Raw genomic sequence first — 19,962 nt, 5'->3', positions numbered from 1 at the left:
GGGTGACTCTAAGGATTGGTAAAAGGGTGACGTTAAAGGGTAAGTCATGGCGAAGAAAAAGGTGGGGATATGGGTTAGAATGAGGGTTAGATTAATGATAACGGTAAGGATTGGTAAAAGGGTGACGTTAAAGTTTGAGTAAGGGGAGGAAAGGTTGAAGTACTTTCTCAGCTTCCCAAGGTCGCGTGTATGTTAATGGATAAATTATAAGAAAAAGTCAGAAAGATTATCTCGCCAAGTGATAAGTTTCAAGTTAGTAAAGAATTGTCATTGTTATATTTTTTCCATACTTCTCTTGTTGAGGTTAACCAATCATGGACAGTAATATTAACCCTATAGCGGAAGAAGAATATGAGGAAGGTGAGTTTCTATTTGGCTACTTTGTATTGTCCAACACTGTAATTTCGATTTCTCTATGGCGTTTTCAAATGCTAAAGTACCTTCCATAGAGGAAGCATTAGAATTATATCTAGATATATGTAGTCTAATGATAAAATTAACTTTCCTCAATAACAGTTTATGGTAGCATAAAATTGGTAAGTGCTGTCAGTTACTCCGATTAATGAAAGTATTATAAGGATTTTGCTTTTTAAAAATAACTCTTACAACTTAAATATGATTTATTTTCCACAGAATATGTCACGTTGTCCTCATTAGAACAGCTTCTTGAAAGACGGTTGGCGAAAATGAAAGACCAGTTTGTACAGGAAGTGAGGGGAACGATCATGACGGAAATCACGAGATTCCGTTAAGAATGTAACTCGGCATTCGAGTCACTGGCTGATGATATAAAGAAGGTCCGAAGTCAACGTATCAACATCCAATCTCAGCTAAACAAACATGAAAAGGATTAGGATGAATTAAGGGTCCAAATGGAAAAAACCGAAGACAGCATCGCAAACGTCTTGAACAATTCCGTGTTCACAATTGTGCCTATTATGAACCCAGTCAACATTGGTGAGATCGTGGAACCTGATATGTTGGTGGACCCTGTTATATCTACCTCCGAAGTGTCTATTTAATTAACCGTTCCTGCACCTCATATTTTTTCTACACCTGACGTTCCGCCCGCGCCCAAGCGCAGAAGGTTCATCTTCCAGAAGGAATGTAAGGACGGGGACAATTTCATCAACAGTCAATGTAAGGCGTGCCATTACAAAAGATCCAAGGAACTGAAACAGCAGGTCTTCGATACAGGGGTAAAGGAAATTTTGTGGCCGGACACCACTCAATGGGAGCTTCGGGTGTATAATAGAGCCGATACCATTTGCAAAACAAAAGTCAGAGAAGAATCATGATCACGTTTTTGTACTGAATATTGTGATAATTGTAATACTTTGATATCATTGACTACGGCGTGTCAAACGTTGCTAAATTATACAGTGAGTAATCGTGACCAAACAACGAATGAAGCAAAATTGTTGCTACTAATAAATCAACAGATATACTAAAGCGTGCTAATTAACAAGAAAACAATAACACTTCGAGAACATTAAATTCTAACCTTACTCACTATACTTGATTCACACCCTTGTTCTCATCCTAATTAAATTCACAGTTAGATTCACCATTGCTTGCCATCATCCCGACTAGTCCTCATCCTTACTATTACACTCACGTAAACCCTTTTTCTCACCTCCACATTTTATTCTTACCCTTATCTTCACCCTTAGTCAACCACTCTTTCAACCGCACGTTTTCCCACACCCTTATCCTCGCCCTATGTCAACCTCAACCTTACCTCTGCCTTTACTCCAACCTTACCAAATCCGTCGACATATCTGTTCCTCACTCTCACCCTATTGCACACCTATACCATGGCTTTTACACCGTAACCTTTAAACTTACAATTACCGTTACCTTATTACTTACGCGTTCTTTCATCATCTTCCTAATCGTCACCTTTAACCTAATCATTGACAAACGCGTTATATTACTCATTCGTGTCGGTAGATTAACTGTAACCGCTTTAATAACCCTTATCCATACCATTACAATTTCCCAACCCTAATATACACCAATAAAATGATTTTTCTACCTTGATAATCTTGCAACAAACTCTACACTAATATGAAAACGATACACATGCAGTTAAAAGTTGCAACATCATTTCTTATTGTTTCAATTTTAACCATTCTCACATGAATAATTAGTCTATCTAGGTATTTTGTTTCCAATGTGCCTTTGTAAAGTCACAAAATAAAAAAAATGAATAATTAAAATAAATGTTTAAACCTAATTTGTTACTTCGCCATATTATTGTTCAGGTGAAGAAAAGTTAAAAATGTTGTGTTCCATAAAATTATAGATAAATGTAACACCATTCTTTGTGTTTATTTCCAAGAACAATACATATTTGTATTATCACCATTGAGAATTTTCTTTTACGGCATACTTCGCTTTATTATTGTTCAGGTGAAGAAAAGTTAAACATCTTTAAATGTTTTGTTCCATAAAATTATAGATAAATGCAACACCATCCTTTGTGTTCCTTTCCAACAACAATGCATTTTTGTATCGAGAATTTTCTGTTAGGGCATACTTTGCCATTGTATTGTTCAGGTGAACAAAAGTTTAAAGTGTTCTGTTCCATAAAATTATAGATAAATGAAACACCATCCTTTGTGTTTCTTTCCAAGAATTTTCTCTTCCGGCATACTTCGCCCTAGTATTGTTCAGGTAAAGAAAACACAAACATCTTTAAATGTTTTATTTAATAAAAATAAAGATAAATTCAACACCATTCTTCTGTGTTCTTTTTCCAAGGATAATACCTTTTTGTATCGTTATCACCATTAAGAATTCTCATTTGAATTATATTTCTTAACTAGTAATGTTTTTGAATGTTTTTGTCAAATATTAAACTAATGTATGAGACAAATATGTGAATCATAAGTGGTAGAGCAGACTTTGCCTTATTGTAAAATTTATACAAAAGTTAGGGTTAGTGTCTACCCTGTCCAATCTTTCTTGTAAAAGTGACATGGAAAAAAGATTCACATTATGTGAGGCCCAGATAAGCGTCCTCCTCTATATTTATAAAGTCGTTTCTCGTAAACGTGTTTTTAAAATTCATTATATCTTTTGCATTAACACTCCTCTCAGTGTCTATTATTAATATGTGTCCGTTTTCGCTTTTTGGGGGAGAGAAGTATCCTTCATTTTCATTTTCAGAAATTGTCATTTCATTTCTGTAACGAATTCCTCTTCCGATTTGTAAATCTTCTTTCTTTTTATATTATAGCAGTGCGTTAGTTATAATACTTTAGGTATCTAAGTTAACTTCAACAAACGCAACTTTACCTATCAAGCTAATAAAATAATACGTTCATCCTTAGCAACATAGTCAGTTCCCAATTTCTCAAGTACGCCAGACAACCACGGCAAAGCAAATCCCACATCCTTCTCAAAGTAGGCAGCAAATTTCGATTGGAAAACTAGTCCCTGGTCTTCCAAATACACAATGATATATCTGGTGAAGTTTGCAGTTTCCAGCTGTAAGTTGTTATTCACTCCAGTATTGTCTCCTCTAAACAATTTTAAGACACCACTACTTTGCCAGCTTATTTTCATATTTCGGGAGCTATCGACGAATCGAACGTCCGGGAAATAGTTCAACTTTAAATGCTGAACACCAATTCCAAATATAGCTATCGGATCCTTGCCAGCTTATAGTATAAGCTCTAAATATCTACCAAATACGTATGGATGTTTGTACAGTTTTTGAACGCACACCTTCTCGGCAAAAGACGACATTTCTATACAGGCAGTAAGACGTGCCGTTTAGGGTGTGAATCTTGTTTTAGGTCACAAATGAACGAACGATCACAATAAGCCTGTCTTTTTGGATCGCTTAGAAAGTCATTCAGAGGAACAAGTGCCAATCGTACACCAAGTACTGTATCACTTCTATTTAGAAAGCCAACAAAAGAAAATATTCTTTTTATTTTCTCCTTATCTAACTTCCTAAGCAGATAGAACATTAAAGGAGGAATGGACGACTCGCCAACGGCACAAGATAAGCAGTCCTCAAAGCATAGAAATCCCTTTTCCCACGTCTTAGAACGCTCTGGAAATATGCCTTCAGGTCCAAGGTTGTTTCTATATAAATTGTCAATGTATGCATGGGGTCTTCCTTTCCAAAATATTTCAGCTGCGAGCTCACACTGATAAGATCTCCAGGCGTTCAGTAATCCACCTTTACCGCCGAATTTATCGAACAAGTTTTCCAAAATATTTACAAGATATTGTGGAATTCTTTTTTTAAATCTAGAAATGTTTCTCGACATGAAAAACTTATTTGGTTGCTAAACGGAACGATTAAAGGGTGAGTTTCCAATAGATATCGTAAATGTTCCACATTAATATAGTTTTGAAGAGAAATGATCCCAGAATTTGCGTTCGCTGCAACACATACAAGTTCAAATCTGGCATTTACCCGCTGAAGTTTAAACAAATTTTCTTTCAATAAGGATATGTATTCGGATCCCTTTTACGAGATTCTGTAACATTTGAGTGTAAAACACCACATAATATATTTGTCCCAAATACAGGAAGAATATAATCTGCATCAAGGTGGGGCGTATCACAATAGAATTGTAAAAATCTCAATTTTTCTGGAATTTGGCATAGCAGTTGTAGTTCTGGAGAAATATCAATACAACGCCCATCTAAATTTGTCTGGAAATTACAACAAGATGCCAATAATAGTGCTGAATACAATATTCCTCTTTCTCCAGTAAGGTCTTGAAATCAAAATCTTGACCAGAACAAGTGTTGTTCGAGAACAGGTGAAGATATCGTTACTGCTGCATGAACTATTACCAATGCATCAGATGTATCAAATGCCTCAATTCTAACATTAGGCGAAGAGTTCCGTTGCCCAAAAGAAAAAGCAATTTTTTTCTCTCAAATGATTTATCTATCGCTGTTTTTGACAATGCCTTTGTCTAAACATGACAGTAAAAACTTTCTGTCGTCAGGAAGGACGAACCATTTCAGAACGTTGAATATCCGGTTTTTTCTTTTTAGTTGCCCACGATAAATCATTTACCGGAAGTGATTGAATGACACAAGAAAAACTAAAATTAAGGAAATATTGATATTGCAAGTCAACGAGTTCTTTCTTGGAGTATATCTTAAAGTTGTTTTCCTCGCACTGGCAGCAGTACTAACTGAAACTCGAATCCGTCCGCATCAAACAATTTCATACCAACGCTCCATTTTAAATGTTGTAGGCCGATATTGGAATAGTCTTTTAGGGGAAAATGTTTTCTCACAGTAGAAAAGACAGGAATCAAACTATCAAAGTTCCGTGGTAATATACTGAAATATGAAAAATGACATTTGATATTTGTAAAGATGTAAACAGTTGATAAATGCCATCTATGTCATAACGGAACTCCAACAAAAAGTACTGAGCTGCACCGTTTATATAACAATCTCGGGTTGTTATCGTTGAATACCTGTGTAATATTTTCTCTGGGTCACATTGTTCACTTCCGAACACAGATAAAAAAAACCAGTGGTGTTTTCTATTCAGGTCCGTATTAGCAAACCTGCGCCTTCATCAGACAGCTGTAAAATAAGCATACGTCATACTAATGAAACCAATGATTTTCAATTGCTATTATCTAGAAAGCGAAACAAAAATTAGCAGCATTATGAAAAGTAATGTTAAATGTATAATTTTATTAGATATTAGCTTAGCATTTCACAGTCTTTTGGTGTTCAAAGAATTATTCGATAGTCATATTTCAAGTCTGATATTCGTAACTGTGATATGCTAGAATTAGAAGAATGAGGGTGTAAAGAAAGTAAACAAAGTAATTATAGTATTAACGTCATTTGAATAGATGCATGGAAAACAATGTGTAATAGGTTGTGTCACCATTAGATAAAGAGTAGAAGACATGAACATTATTGCTGCTTCTATAAGGTAGGTATCTGATTTTGATCCATTTACATCTAAATGTTTTTGATTTTTTTTTTTTTTTGGAACTTTTGTTAATGTAGATGCAAAACTTTTTTTATCCTCGAGTAAGAAATGTTAATGAGTGTTTTAAGCTACCAAATCCGGAATGCTTCTTAGATAAAAAAAAAAAACATTTAGTTTAGTGTATTTTGCTACTCAATTCACTGACTGTGACTAAAACTGAAAACAGATTCTCAGGAGGAAAATATTTGTATTAATTTGACTTATAACACGGATGAAAGTTGATGGCTTAAAAATATACTCTTGACAGAAAAATAGGGTTGATAATCCGAACCAATGTTCCTGTTTTGATAGTTTGCTATTTAATCTTGAAAACCCAATAGCTTATGAATTAAAAATATTCAATTGCATATGATTGTTGTATTAGAAAATCGGTTTATGAGATATATATTTAACATTGCAGCATTTCTGAGAGTTATTTCTTGACAATAATTTATGTTACTTAATTGATAAGTCGCGATTAGAAATGAAAGTACGAAAACAAAAACAAAAAATATGAGGATGCCTTTGGCGATCATAAAATGAGAGGTATGTATCTCCTTTTCATCCATGGATTTGAGTCCTCGACTAGAAACTGTTAGCGAGTGTCACATGCTACCAAATCAGGAATGCTTCTTAAATTGAAATGGCGTTTAGGCTATTTCTTTCAGCTACTTTATTCACTGTCTGCAACTAAAACTGGAAACAGATCTACAGGATGAAAATATTTGTATTAACTTGACACAGATACGAATTGATTGCTTTACATATGTACTCTTGATAGAAGAATTGGTTTGATAACCTGACCCCAAATTCCAGTTTTGACATTTTGCTACTTAATTTTGAAAACCTAATAGCTTATGAATTAAAAATATTCAGTTTCATACGGTTGTTGTATTACAAAATCTTTTTACCAGATATGCATTTAACATCTCAAGATTTGTGAGAGTTTATCGACAAGACTTTATTAATTGGTCGTTGAGGTATCATATTTTGCTACTTAATTCACTGACTGCGACTAAAATTGAAAAGATTTTCTAGAAGGAAACTTTTTACGGATTTTGATAGAATGTTGTGTAACACGCGTGACTGTACAATTTAAATGAAAGATTGAGTAAGATACTATACGATAAAAAATCAAAATACTTTGAATTTAAAAGGCTTTATTGTCGGAATTTACTCGCACTAGATCAAGGCTTTTTTCGATGGTGTTGCAACCAAACGTAGTAACTCTTTGTGCGACTTCAGGGTCATGTTTGGGATAAGGGCCGGATTTGTGTACAAATAGTTTGACCAAATCGTAAAGGAACGCCTCTATGTTTACTACTGGAAATCTGACAATATTTTAGTATAATATAATCTACATATACAATCACGGATATGTCTGTTAATATTTATATCAACATGTAGGCATTGGCACATAGCTATGACACATGTAAGAATAAAATTGATAATTGTACTTAAATCAAGCATGCCTAGTTAATAATGTGCTGTTGATTTTTTGTACTTAAATTAGAAGTTTTGTTGTATGCCACATAACTCTATGTTCAAACAAAAATAGCTTAATATCGTAGCAAAAATATCAGCAATTTGGCCCCAAATGACCATGACTGTCGACGGGCTGTAAACCCAAATAATAACAAATACAATGCTACATATTTTAAAACTGGGAACTCATAATAGCCGGAATATTGATAATGTATGCTGAATGAAAACCCTGAAATGTGTACTTGTGATTGTAATAAACATTTGCAACTGAGCACAATTGATGTAATTTTATGTAATCAATTGCAATTAAAATACAAATGTCTATAAAAATGCTAATTAATTCGAAAATGTCAGTAATTGTATGTAATTCAAAAAAGCCATTATTAATGGAAATCGATATGTTAGAGAAGAAAAACCTAACTGATATCCCTGTAACCTTGATAGATCTTGATAAGTATAGGCTCTAGATGGATCTATCTTCATTTCATAATCGTAGATAAATATGCTATGCTAATTTGATACATAATTTGAAATGCTCGATAGGGTTAGGCTTATTCAACAAAAGAAAAAATAAAACAAATAAACAAGATATTTAAAACATATAAGTATTTAATGTTAAATAACCAAAAACAATACAGTAAAACCCACTTGTGTCGAACACGCATGTGTCGAATACATCGGATGAGTCGAACGTTTCGTTCGGTCCCGATTTTTTCTCCTCTTTATCTTAGTAAATTAAACACGGATGAATCGAATACTGTTGAATCGAATATTGTGGTTGTGTCGAATATATTTTGTGGTCCGTCCCTTCTAAATCGTACAAAAAATTCCATGTTTGTGTCGAACATTCAGACGTCACGTTGTCTCAGGTAAATTTTCCTGGTCGGTAACGAGTGTGATCGGTCAGCCGTAACGGTGTCAACAGGCCTACAAGTACAATGTAATTACACGGTAAAGATCCACCTAATCCTTTTGTTTATACAGGTGCACAGGTAATTATCTCATTTAACCCAGAACTATGCGATCAAACAGCCATTGAAATAAAACATCTCATGTTTACTTTTTGTCCGTGAGTTGTTGATGACGATTCTACACCACCACCATCCAGACCTAACCCTTCATCTACTGCCGTCCGCGATGCCTGCGACACCATTTGACGCATTTGGAGAACTCCAAGGAGTCTGACGAACTTTTGGCCATGATGACTTTCATCTCCGGAAAAAATTCTATGAACTTTCTGAAGACACGTGTCCGTCAACAATCAAAGATTACAGACTTTCTAAGTAACTGTGTGTATGATGGAAACCGATAGTCTTTCTTAGCGACTGTGGTCCACTGATATTCTTCTTTTGTTCAATCTTGTATGCATTATCCACGTGTTTGCGACAATGACAATTACAGTAACTGTCATAAACCTACGATTTATTTGTATTTTGATAAAAATAATTGTTATTGTAAAACAGAGATGTTGTCTTGTTTTTTTCATTAATACCTTGCTATCAGACACGATCGGCGAAAAAAGGGGCAGTTTAAATATACGATGTCTCGATTACAGGCGATAGACAAAAACACGGTTGAGTCGAACCATCGGATAAATCGAATATTTTACTTGGTCCCAACGACTTCGACTTATCCGAGGTTTACTGTAATTTGTTTAGGCATTATGCTACTTGATATCAATAATTTGCGTAGGCATCATTTTTTGCTAATGGAAGTTTTAAATATTCTGACCGCATATATGTTAGTATGGAATCAAATTAAAAGTTACATCATTTGTTTGTTTATAAAAGTTGTTATATGATGATATGCTGCTTACATTTCAAACCGCGATTGAACCCGAAAGTAATCTGTGAGAAAAAATAAAACCGGATTCATTGCAACAAATGATGATACTGATGTTTGGAAAGCGTGTTCTTTTAATCAAATGTTCGAATCCGGAAGTTACTTATTAATTAGAGTTGTCAAAAAAAAAAAACAAAAACAAAAACAAAAAAAAAATATTTGCCTCATTTTGAAAGATCAACAAATAAATGAAAATAATCGGATATTTCACTTTTGACAGAATATTATGTTTAATAATTATTAACAAATACCATGACTTGAATTATCATTGCATTTCATATTTTTAAGGTATCACATTTTGCCACCTTTTAGCTGTTTTTTCTTCGAGTTACTACATAATAATATCATGCTACATAATTTTCTGAACTGCATTCAAAGATGTAATTTTTTGTAAGCAATGTGATCACCAGAACATAACATCGGATGGTGAATGGTTATTATGTAAGAATTTCGTAACTGAAAAGTTTCGCAGCTTTTTTTTAATACATCGACAAAAACCTAACATAATGAAAATCTGTATTCGACGAGCGTTTAGTCTTGTCAACTTTACAGATGCTGTCACTGGCTTCTTAAATCAGGAGTTTGGCAGAAAATCTGGCAACAATTTACGATAATGTAAGTATTTATCCAAGAGGTTTTCAAAATATTGATAAATAAACATGCGTAGAAAAACCTAGATTTAATTAGGCATGCTTTATTTCATATGCAGATAGGATTTATATACAATTTACCATAGCCTTACAAAGCTCATGGGCAATCTAACTGGTAACGTAATTATAATTTAGTGTTTTTAAACAGCAAAAATCGGGCAACATTTATAACCAATCAAATTCTCTTTAAGTATAACATTGAAGATTCGCATATATTTGCACATCATGCCATTAACCAGACAAGCAGAACGAAAATATGGCAGATCGGAGGTATTTATGTTAACATCTTTACTGATATTGACATTCAGATTTCGAAGGAAAAATAATAAGTATGAAATGTTTGCAAATTTAGAGTATTACATCAAATATGTAAGGCAAGGCTTTTTCTTTTTCGAGTTGACCATTAATAATGTCTCATTTGTAAAATAATTACTCTTTAATCGTAATTAATACAACTAAAATGGCATGTTGTCATTAAGTTGGGCGATAAAGATTCTAAACTCGGACAAAAAAGAACCACATGACAAGATTTTACCTAGCCTTCTAAGAATATAGACATATTTCGCTGATCCCACTGAAATTCAAAGGAAATCTGTCGAGTAAATATTTCAATTTAAATAGTATTACATTGAAATTTAACGAAAGTTTGTTCAATTAATGTTTTAATTATATCTTAATAATATGACACTTCATTTGACTCTACCAACAATCAGGAAAATGAAAAGGTACATTAAGAATATCAATTTTATCATATGTTTCAATTTAAATGTTGGTATGAAGTTTGCAGTCTTCAGTATATATGTTCTATTTTTTTACTATATCATATACTACAACGGAATTCGATATTACTTATGATGACAAAACAACAAAAAGTATACCAGTGTAATTTGAAGTTAAAATACAACTAACAAAATGCAAAATGAAAATAATAATTTCATAATTCAGCAGTTTTTGAACGTAATTGCAACACCCAAATTTTAATTATGTTCACAGGACGAAAGATTCGTTGTATACATCAAAGTTTCATTTAAAAACTTATTAAATGTATAATGTAATTCATCTAAATTCCCATCTATTTGTAATTTTTCAGTTTCAGTCAGGGCATTTTATTTTAATTTCAACTAGTATATTGAATTTACCATTAATTCTTGCCTTTTTTGCATCACTATTGTGCAAAACTTGCTGTTTTATGGTAGCATATGGTGAGAGGATTCGAAAAAGTTCAGTTAACATTCCTGTATCTGGTACGTTTTTTCTGTACAGCTCGATATGTTATTTGGTTTGGTGCACGTGGACGAAAATGGCAAATATTGAGTTTATTCAAATAACATGCTAAGATAAAGTCTTAGATCCAATAGTACCTTCAACTTGCATGTTTAGACATAGCCGATACATTTCTATCATGGTTTAATGTGATACACCACGTTTTGCCAGAGAAAAATCGCTATTTTTGCCAAAAATCATTTTCAGTTTGGAGGGCACTGAAAGTTTGCAGACTCCCCCTAGGTTTACTTTTATGATATGATGACTAAAATTAGCCATGATTAAAGGGAACTCTTCAGATTTGGTCTCCTTTGTAGGGTTTGTTGACAAAGAGTTATCCCTACCCCCCAAAACACGGATTTTACCAAACATGAAGAACTTCTACAGACATCAAGATCTTGTAATACAATGCTAAGCAGAAGGAATACGTTGTTCAGTGGGACTTGATTTATCACGAAATGATTGCTGTAAAGAACCTGCACCGTCAATACGCCAATGTGTTGGAAAGAACACATGAAACGTACAGACACCATGAATCATCACAAGTCACAACTGATCGCAAAGAACTGCATCAGAGGATGATCAAGTTCATTGAAGGAAAAAGAAATCCTCTCGCAGCTGGTTCGTCAACGAAATTGTCCAACTTCGTAACGAAAGAGATCATGCCAGATGACGTGAGAAGTCACATGCTGAATGCTACTTCAAAAGGGAAAGAGAAATACCTGATGTTTAGAAATGAGATATTTCTGGACAAGACAAGTAGGATCACTGACTGCATTCATCGCACAAGTTTGAAGACAATTAAGTCTATCCGCAACAAGCCACAGAAGACAACAAAACACACTGTGAAGGAGCTGAATATAGCAGAAAGGAACATTGAAATTGCTCGGGAACGTGGTCTCACTACTGATGATCTCTTACATTATGATGATGTGCCATCCCCAGTGTTATTTGATAACAAAGGATAGATGACAAAGCCAGCCAAGAGTCAGTTGGTGAAGGAATTAGAGGTGTACCTGAAACCAGAAGATTACGCTCCAACTAGAAATGCTTCCGTATTAGTAGATGTCATAGCGAACATTCGAAAGATCAATCCTTCAAAACTGTCAACATTCAGCGACCTCCTGGAGAGTTTCACCTCATTCATGGACGCTCATCGTAAGAATGGTCGATGTGACTTTGTCTTTAATGTGTATTCTGAGTCTGCATCTGTGAAAGATAGTGAGTGACAGAGAAGATCTGAAACCATGCCTATAGAGTTGAGTTCCATTGAGCCATCGACACAGCTTCCCAAGAATATGGACAGTTCCTGGGGTTCGAACACGAACAAAGCTCACCTTGAGAAGTTGATCCCATATCCGGTCCCACTGTTCTACCCCCTTGCAGCAGTATCCAGTGGTGCTCAGCCAGGTCAGCAGTGATGGACAGTGTTACAGGGTCTACCGAAGCCAGGAGAACACTCTGCCAGAGATCCAGTATACTTTTGAGGAAGCAGATCTCCGAATCATTCTACATTCTGATGTTATCCAGAAGGAATGGCTCGAACCCTTCAGGGAGGAGCGATTGCCAGGGACGGTGAAGTCTTACCTCGGCTCCCTTAAGGAATTCGCCTCCTTTCTGATTATTACAGGGAAATCAACAACGGCTGAGAGGCTGAAGATCGCAGCTGAAAGATAGTTGATTTCCCTGTCTGGTCGACTTCCCTGTCTAAGCAGACAAGAAAACGCATCATTGAGAGGCAGGTACTTGATCTAGAGTCATCAGTAAGCGTCAAAAACATTGAAGAATTCCATAAATCCAGTGCAGCAGACATCGCCATGAAGCATCTAGAAGATGCCAAAAAGGATGACTCTTCCACCTTAACATGCAAGATATACACGTAGGTCTGATGCTGCAGATGCAGTTCCAGAACGCCCAGAGAGCTGGAGCCTTGATGGCGATGAGCATCAGGACGATCAAATACTCCAAACTTTCCTAAAATGAGAAGAAGACTGCCAGGCTTCACAGAGGAGTTTGAGAACCAATCTTCTCTGGTTTTCCTTAACTGGCCGACAACTGCTGGAGCCACACCAAGGCCTATGACATCTTCACAATTTCCGACAGCAATCAACTACATATGGAAGATGGGCACGTCGAAGGACAATGACATTACAGCCACGAAAATCAGGAAATTAGCCGTCGCGGAAGTCAGACAGACCAATCCAGAAGTAAGAGGGAGGACAAAAAAGAAGAAACAGAGGCAGATTACCTCCATCATGAATTGGAGGAAGAGGATCAGCAACTCCATGGTACTAGAAGGTGTTTCAGAAAATAAGAACAGAAAGGTTTGATAAATCTCTGCAAGACAATAATGACAAGAAAAGGACGAATCACGCAGAAGGATTTAAAAAAAAACTCCTACAAAAAACTCCATCAGGGTCAGACTTCCTTTACAATAAAACAGTTAACAGATAGAATTAGAACAGCAAGGAATGGGTGGAACAAGGGGAAATTGTGCTTTTAAGCGAGTGGATGTGTGTGGGTTATTATGACTAGATGTGTTTGCTTTATCGGGTGCTAGTGATTGTGTTTGTTAGTGGAAGAGGTTGTGTGTTTGAGAGGTGTGGCTAAGTCATCCCCAGACAATTTAAATATATATAGACTTTAAATATGTAAATACGGCTAGGATAACAAATTACCAGGTATGATTGTTTGTATGATGTATGTGTACACTGTATATAATTTTGCTACTTCAGTACTTGTAGTAAATTTCATAGATTAATGATTAAAATATTGAAATAATATTAAAACAAAATAAATTGTTGACATAAAAAAGTTGTTTATTATATTTCTTACATGCGTGTCTTGTAGACAAAATGTTGAAAATTACCGCATACCGAAATGATAAGGATATACAGTGAAAACATTCTAATTCGACAATATTGAGGGGCGATTTTGGTCGGAGAAGATAGATCATAAAAAAAGTCAAATTATGACGAACGTAATTTTGTGGAACTATAGTGTCGGATTTGACAGGATGTCGTAATGTAAGTAGTCGCATTAGACCAGTTTCACTGTATAAAATAAGCTCATAATCTATCGTTTACTGCGGTCAATATTCATCGTTCTGTTTCTGTGGATAGTGATTAATTATGCTGTAAAATACCAGACACTTATCAATACTTTTTGCAGAGAAAGAAAGCAAAAATCCAGTTTTAACCTAATGGAATATCAGAAACAGGAAGTTGTTTCATATTCACTAGAGCTGAAAATTTTCTTAATACATTATATACTGAAATGAATAAAGAAAAAATGCCTTACACATAGAGGGAGACTTCACGTTTGCCTGTTTGAAATATTCGTTCAAAAATATGTTCTCTTCATGAATATATTGGTAAATGTTAGCTTGTTTACTGAATAAAAAAATGGTACCCAGATTCTAACCCACAAACCCAGAATTGCTGGTATAAATCTTCAAATTCACTGAAGCATAACATACCATAATTCATTACATATTTAAGCTATATATGTCATGTTAACTTTTATTTGTTCAGAAATATGTTCTCTACATGAATATATAGGTAAATGCTCCTGAAGATGAGAGCATTAGTGCATTGAGGTTGTTGACCATCGACGAGCGGCCTCGGCTGTTTTTGTTTGCGACATAAAGCATCACCAGTGATATGGAAATCACTTTTGATTACGGTGTTAAAGGGCTTCCTTGGAGAAGGGTGAGTTGAAGCTGTTATGTGATTTTTGGTCTTCACAATACGCTTTTCACTTGGAGTTTAGTATATAGAAGGTAACCTAGGCCGGTCTTCTAGTAGATTTATACTTAGAGACAAACTGATAAAATGTGATGAAATTACATACTGAGTCGGAGTGCAAAGTACGGAAAAATGACGTTACATATCTCCATTATGATTAATCTATGATATAAGAATGGCCTAGTATTCAATGGAAATTATAAATATGAAGAACATTCTATTCTGAAATTCCAATATCGCTCAAAGTAAAACAGTCAGCAAAAATATCATAAAAAGCACGCAATTCAATAAAACGTACACGTTTTCCCGCAATTTATTCGCCATATGTTTTAATAGTATCTCCTTTGTGATTGTTCTATGTACGACCTGGCAACATTGTATCTCCATTAAAATATACATAGAAGTAATTAATAAGGTAGACATAAGAATTAAGGCAACGGGTTCAATTCAAAAATCATTCGACTGACTTATTAGGACGCATGAATACTGAATATTCAGTATTGTTGAAATTAGCTGACGTCATACATTATATCCCTTAAATACTGAAACTGTCACATTACAGTACTCCGTCGTTTTGCTCTAGCACTACAATATCAGATGATCAAGTGAATAAAAATCTTTGATATGATGATTTTTTATTGCATTTTAAGCTACCGAATAAGTGTGGCAAATTCGCTATGCGAAATGTAAATTAATCACAATTTTGGGTCACTGTGGCGTCATCCACGAATTTCATCTGTTTTCGTTAGAAGGGCATTACTTAACGTGTTAGGTTGAATATTGAATAAAAACAACAGAAAGTGCCCTACATGTACACGTAAATGTACGATATGTATCAGGATAAAGTCTTACATACACTAACACGTACATTGGAGATCTATCAAATTATTCTACAATAATTACACTACAACATGGCAAACAGGATAACATGTCCACTGGGACTGTTGATTATGTCTGCAATGAATAGTTATTTTTTTAAATTACATACATCAACTTATCAGAATCAAATGAAAACTACAGTTAACGCAGTCGTTGAACAAGGAAGTATTTTGAAAGTTTGCTCATCTATCATTGAACATGTTAAACCAAAAAGATAGATTGTATTTTGCATTTCTATGATTTTTCAGTATAAAAATTACTATGTGACAGTCATCAAGTTTCAATTTAAGATTTACGAAATCAATCGATCTTCGAAAACAGTGCATGTATAATACTCATTTTATATAACTGATGATTCCTGCTTACCTCACAGAACGATATAATGTTTGCGGTTTTGGTTACACACACATAATACCTATATAGGTATGTATACTTTTTTTTCCAGAATAATGCACCAATGGCCATGAAAGGCTCGCAAAATGGTAAGTTAAGAGCTTTTTATGCGGGTATCTTTATTATGAAGAATGTAGAATCTAAATAAATCATTTGTCGTTGAGCCTGAAAATAATTTTATTCTCAGAAAAGATATTTTCCGACTTATTTAGATATCTAGTTAGCATATAGTCTATTAAAATACAGAAAACCTTGTTTAATTTACAATAATAAATATATAGACCAAAATCAAATTTGCTACTTATTCCATTGTCACGTAGCAAAGGATTCACGAGTTTTACATAACTTAATCTCATTATTTCACCAATCAAGTAGATCTTAAACTTATAAGTAATTCTGATTAAACATATACCAGTGTGCTAAAACGTTATTTCATAGTTTAATATGAAGTAGTTTATTTAACAATTAAATTATGATGCAGAAATTGGATTTTCTTTTAAAGATATCTACTCGTCCGTTGAGTTAGGATACAATTCAGTTAGTTTATATCATTTATTTTAGAAAATTGTGTACAGCATCACCTATTAAGAGTATACAAAATTAACCTGGGTTTGCAACGTAAAATCACCTGATTAAACAAGTGTATTTTCCAGAGACGGGGATGGAGAACAGATAGGTCATAATTTGCAATGACCTCCCATACTCCTTGGAGTCAGAATGACGGTGCCCGATAAGATAAATAAAGGTTTCTTTAAATGGATTCTTGTCAGAAATGACATAGTGGATTTTAACCAAATTCGGTCAGAAACATCCCATGGGGAAGGGAAAAATATGTTGCATTAGTTGCAACTTTGTCCCCTGGGACCAGAGGGAACCCGATGAGGGAAAAAGAAGTAATTGATTAAAATTTCTACCAGTCATAAAGGACTAATGGTATTGCAACCGGACTTAATCAGAAATGTAAATGGACTGAATGACCTTTGATGGCATGTGGTAAATCAATAGTGAAAATGCTATTTCAAATACTTGTAATACTGCTTTTAGTAGGACAGAATTTGTTCCGTATGATTTCAATTAAAATTTTGAGTGGCAGATAATGAATTAGTATCTAAGAGCGAATTCAGATCATCTTGGCCTTGTTATTCAGTTTACTGCATTAAATATTGCAATAGTCACACGTGTGCGTGGAGATGATTTTTGTGTCATTTTCATATCAATTATCCGTAGTCTTGATTTGATAATAACGTTCAATAGCACAGATTGTCAGAATTACAGAAGAGAATGTCGATGCAACTGAGAGTTCGACTTGAAAGTCTCCAACGTAACTTAATAAGATTTTTGTTCATTTTCCAATTGATGACTGATATAAGCACATTTTTAAAAAATATCTCCAAGAGATTATAATAAAAACGAAAAATATCAATATCTTTAGATAATTTTGAGACATAACAAACACAAGATTTTTTTTCTGAAAGTATACAAAGCTTAACGGGTAGAATCGTATTTTAGGAGTTTGTATTTGCAATTGCTGTATTTTTTCCCTAATAAATCACCAGAATATCGACTGTGTGTATACTCCCAATAAATTTAGTCCAGAACGTGCTAGACGATGACGTAACAAAATTGGCGTAGGAATACATTTACACACAAGTCAAAGGTTGCGGCCCATTAATTTTTACAAACAAACACCACATGTTGCTAGCATCGACCAAACGAGACTTTTAAATAAACAATGATTAAATTTGATAAAATATTGGTTTTGTAATTTATTTTTGAAAAGGTCTTAAAACATCTCAAACACCATTAAATAAGAACGAGGCGAGTGTGCATAGCTACAGTCGAGACTGCGCAACTGCCCAGAAACGGTCCATTAGCGCTACACTCATATCCATGAGTTCTAGCCACGATACTTCAATGAAACAAACACAGTCTGTTGGCACAAAATACTACACTGTATTCCTCCCTAACAATGTACCATAATTTCTCTCTTCAAATGTGCAATCAACGTTGGGAATGCTCACAAACTCCAGGTTTGAAAATTACACGTTTAACATTAACATGTAACGTGTTCGGTTTCACTTCCCGCCTCGTCGGCCAAGCTGCATCACGACTGACTTCCGTGTCCCCGTCTCGATGAATGTTGTGTTGCTACAGTAATTATTGAACATGATTGTTTTGTTTTAAATAAAACTTCTGAAGATAAATTACTACACACAAACTATTCCATTTGTATGACCAATTGTCTTCAGAAAACATGAATAAAACAGTTGAAATTGACGAACCATTTCTTTGGTTTCCAAGGAGAAAAAAGTCGGCGGAGTGTAGCTGTCTTGGCAGCTGTTCCCGGAATACAACGGAATGGAACATCACTATCACTTTCGTATTTAATTACTTGGAAATGGCGACATCGAAAGTGTTTTACTGGATTATTTTTGAAAGTAAAAATTGTAAATAAAAGGATTATCTTTCTATTTTTTCTTTGTTTATGAGTTAATAAATCCAGTGGAGCACGCAGTACATTTACACATAACGTTATGCAATTCTTAAATAAAACTACTTGTAAATCCCAAAGTGTATAAAACTTTTGCTCAGTAATATTTATCATAAACCATAAGAATTTCCATGTGCTGTTTATGTTTCGTAGTAGACACAAATTTCAAGTATTGTTATATATATATTTAAAATCAACTTCAATATGAAAATTTAAAACAGTGCCTAAAATCAATACTGGTTCATGAACGATTTTTGCGGATGTGGGGAGATGGAGGAATTCTTCCATTTTTTTAGTCTCAGCTGAATCTGAGAGTGGTCAATGTAAGAAAGCTGGCCGGCATCGGAGACGAGACAATGTAAGTCTAAACTATATCAATGAGAATATGGTCAATAGATGATATTTTTTCTAAAAGTTGAAAATGTTTATTTTTGGGTTTTTGATTTCAACTGATTACAATAACAAGGTTCCATTGCCAAAATCCAAGATGACCGCCTATCGGCCATTCTTCTGTCGGATCTGTTAAAAAAACCATTTGCCGAACAACAAGGAAGAAGATCCCTCCAGTGCTTGTTGAGAAATTGCGATAACCAGCTATGATTGCCAAAAAGAAAATGACCACCAATCGGTCATATTGTTTTTTAGATTGGTTCTAAAAATAAATATGCATAACTATACACCGACAGAAACTTACATATCAAATTTCAGAAACATCCATCGAGTAGTTGTTTGGAAATAGCCATAACAAAATTTCATGGTCAAAATCCAAGATGACCGCCTGGTGGCCATGTTGTTGTTTCAGATCAGTCGCAAAAACAATATACATAATAAGACATCATGGGAAACCTAAATATGAACTTTGAGAGAGATCTGTTCAGTAGTTCTTTAGAAACTGCGATAACAAGAATTCTTTACGGACGACTGACCACGGACAAAAGGTGATTTGAACCTAGTTTTTACTTCTCAAGTTCTACTGTGCATTTGAGTTGAAACTTACCTAAAATGATCCTGACAAGGTCCTGACCTAGTGTTGTTACGTTTTGGGGTCGATCGGAAAGATTGCTGTCATGCCGCCATAGTAACAAATATACTTTAAAAAATCTTCTACTGTTCTACAGGTGCGAAATATATCTGAAATGATCCCGATATGGTCCCGACAAGGTGTTGTTATTTTTTGGTCAATCCATATTCTAAGATGGCTGCCAGTTTAAGATTGTACAATATCGTATAGTGAGG

At 34.5% G+C, this 19,962-nt stretch overlaps 1 pseudogene; it reads right to left on the bottom strand.

The window, feature by feature from the left end:
* Positions 1–440: 440 nt before the first annotated feature.
* Positions 441–8,624, bottom strand: LOC132545995 (uncharacterized; annotated as a pseudogene).
* Between the last annotated feature and the right edge of the window lie 11,338 nt (positions 8,625–19,962).

This window comes from Ylistrum balloti, unplaced genomic scaffold (assembly GCF_031769215.1).
Source record: "Ylistrum balloti isolate Yb309-2 unplaced genomic scaffold, AGI_CSIRO_Ybal_v1 Utg369872, whole genome shotgun sequence".
Classification (NCBI taxonomy): Eukaryota; Metazoa; Mollusca; class Bivalvia; order Pectinida; family Pectinidae; genus Ylistrum; species Ylistrum balloti.
The sequence above is the reverse complement of the archived record's forward strand: the minus strand, read 5'-3'. Positions and strand labels throughout refer to the sequence as shown.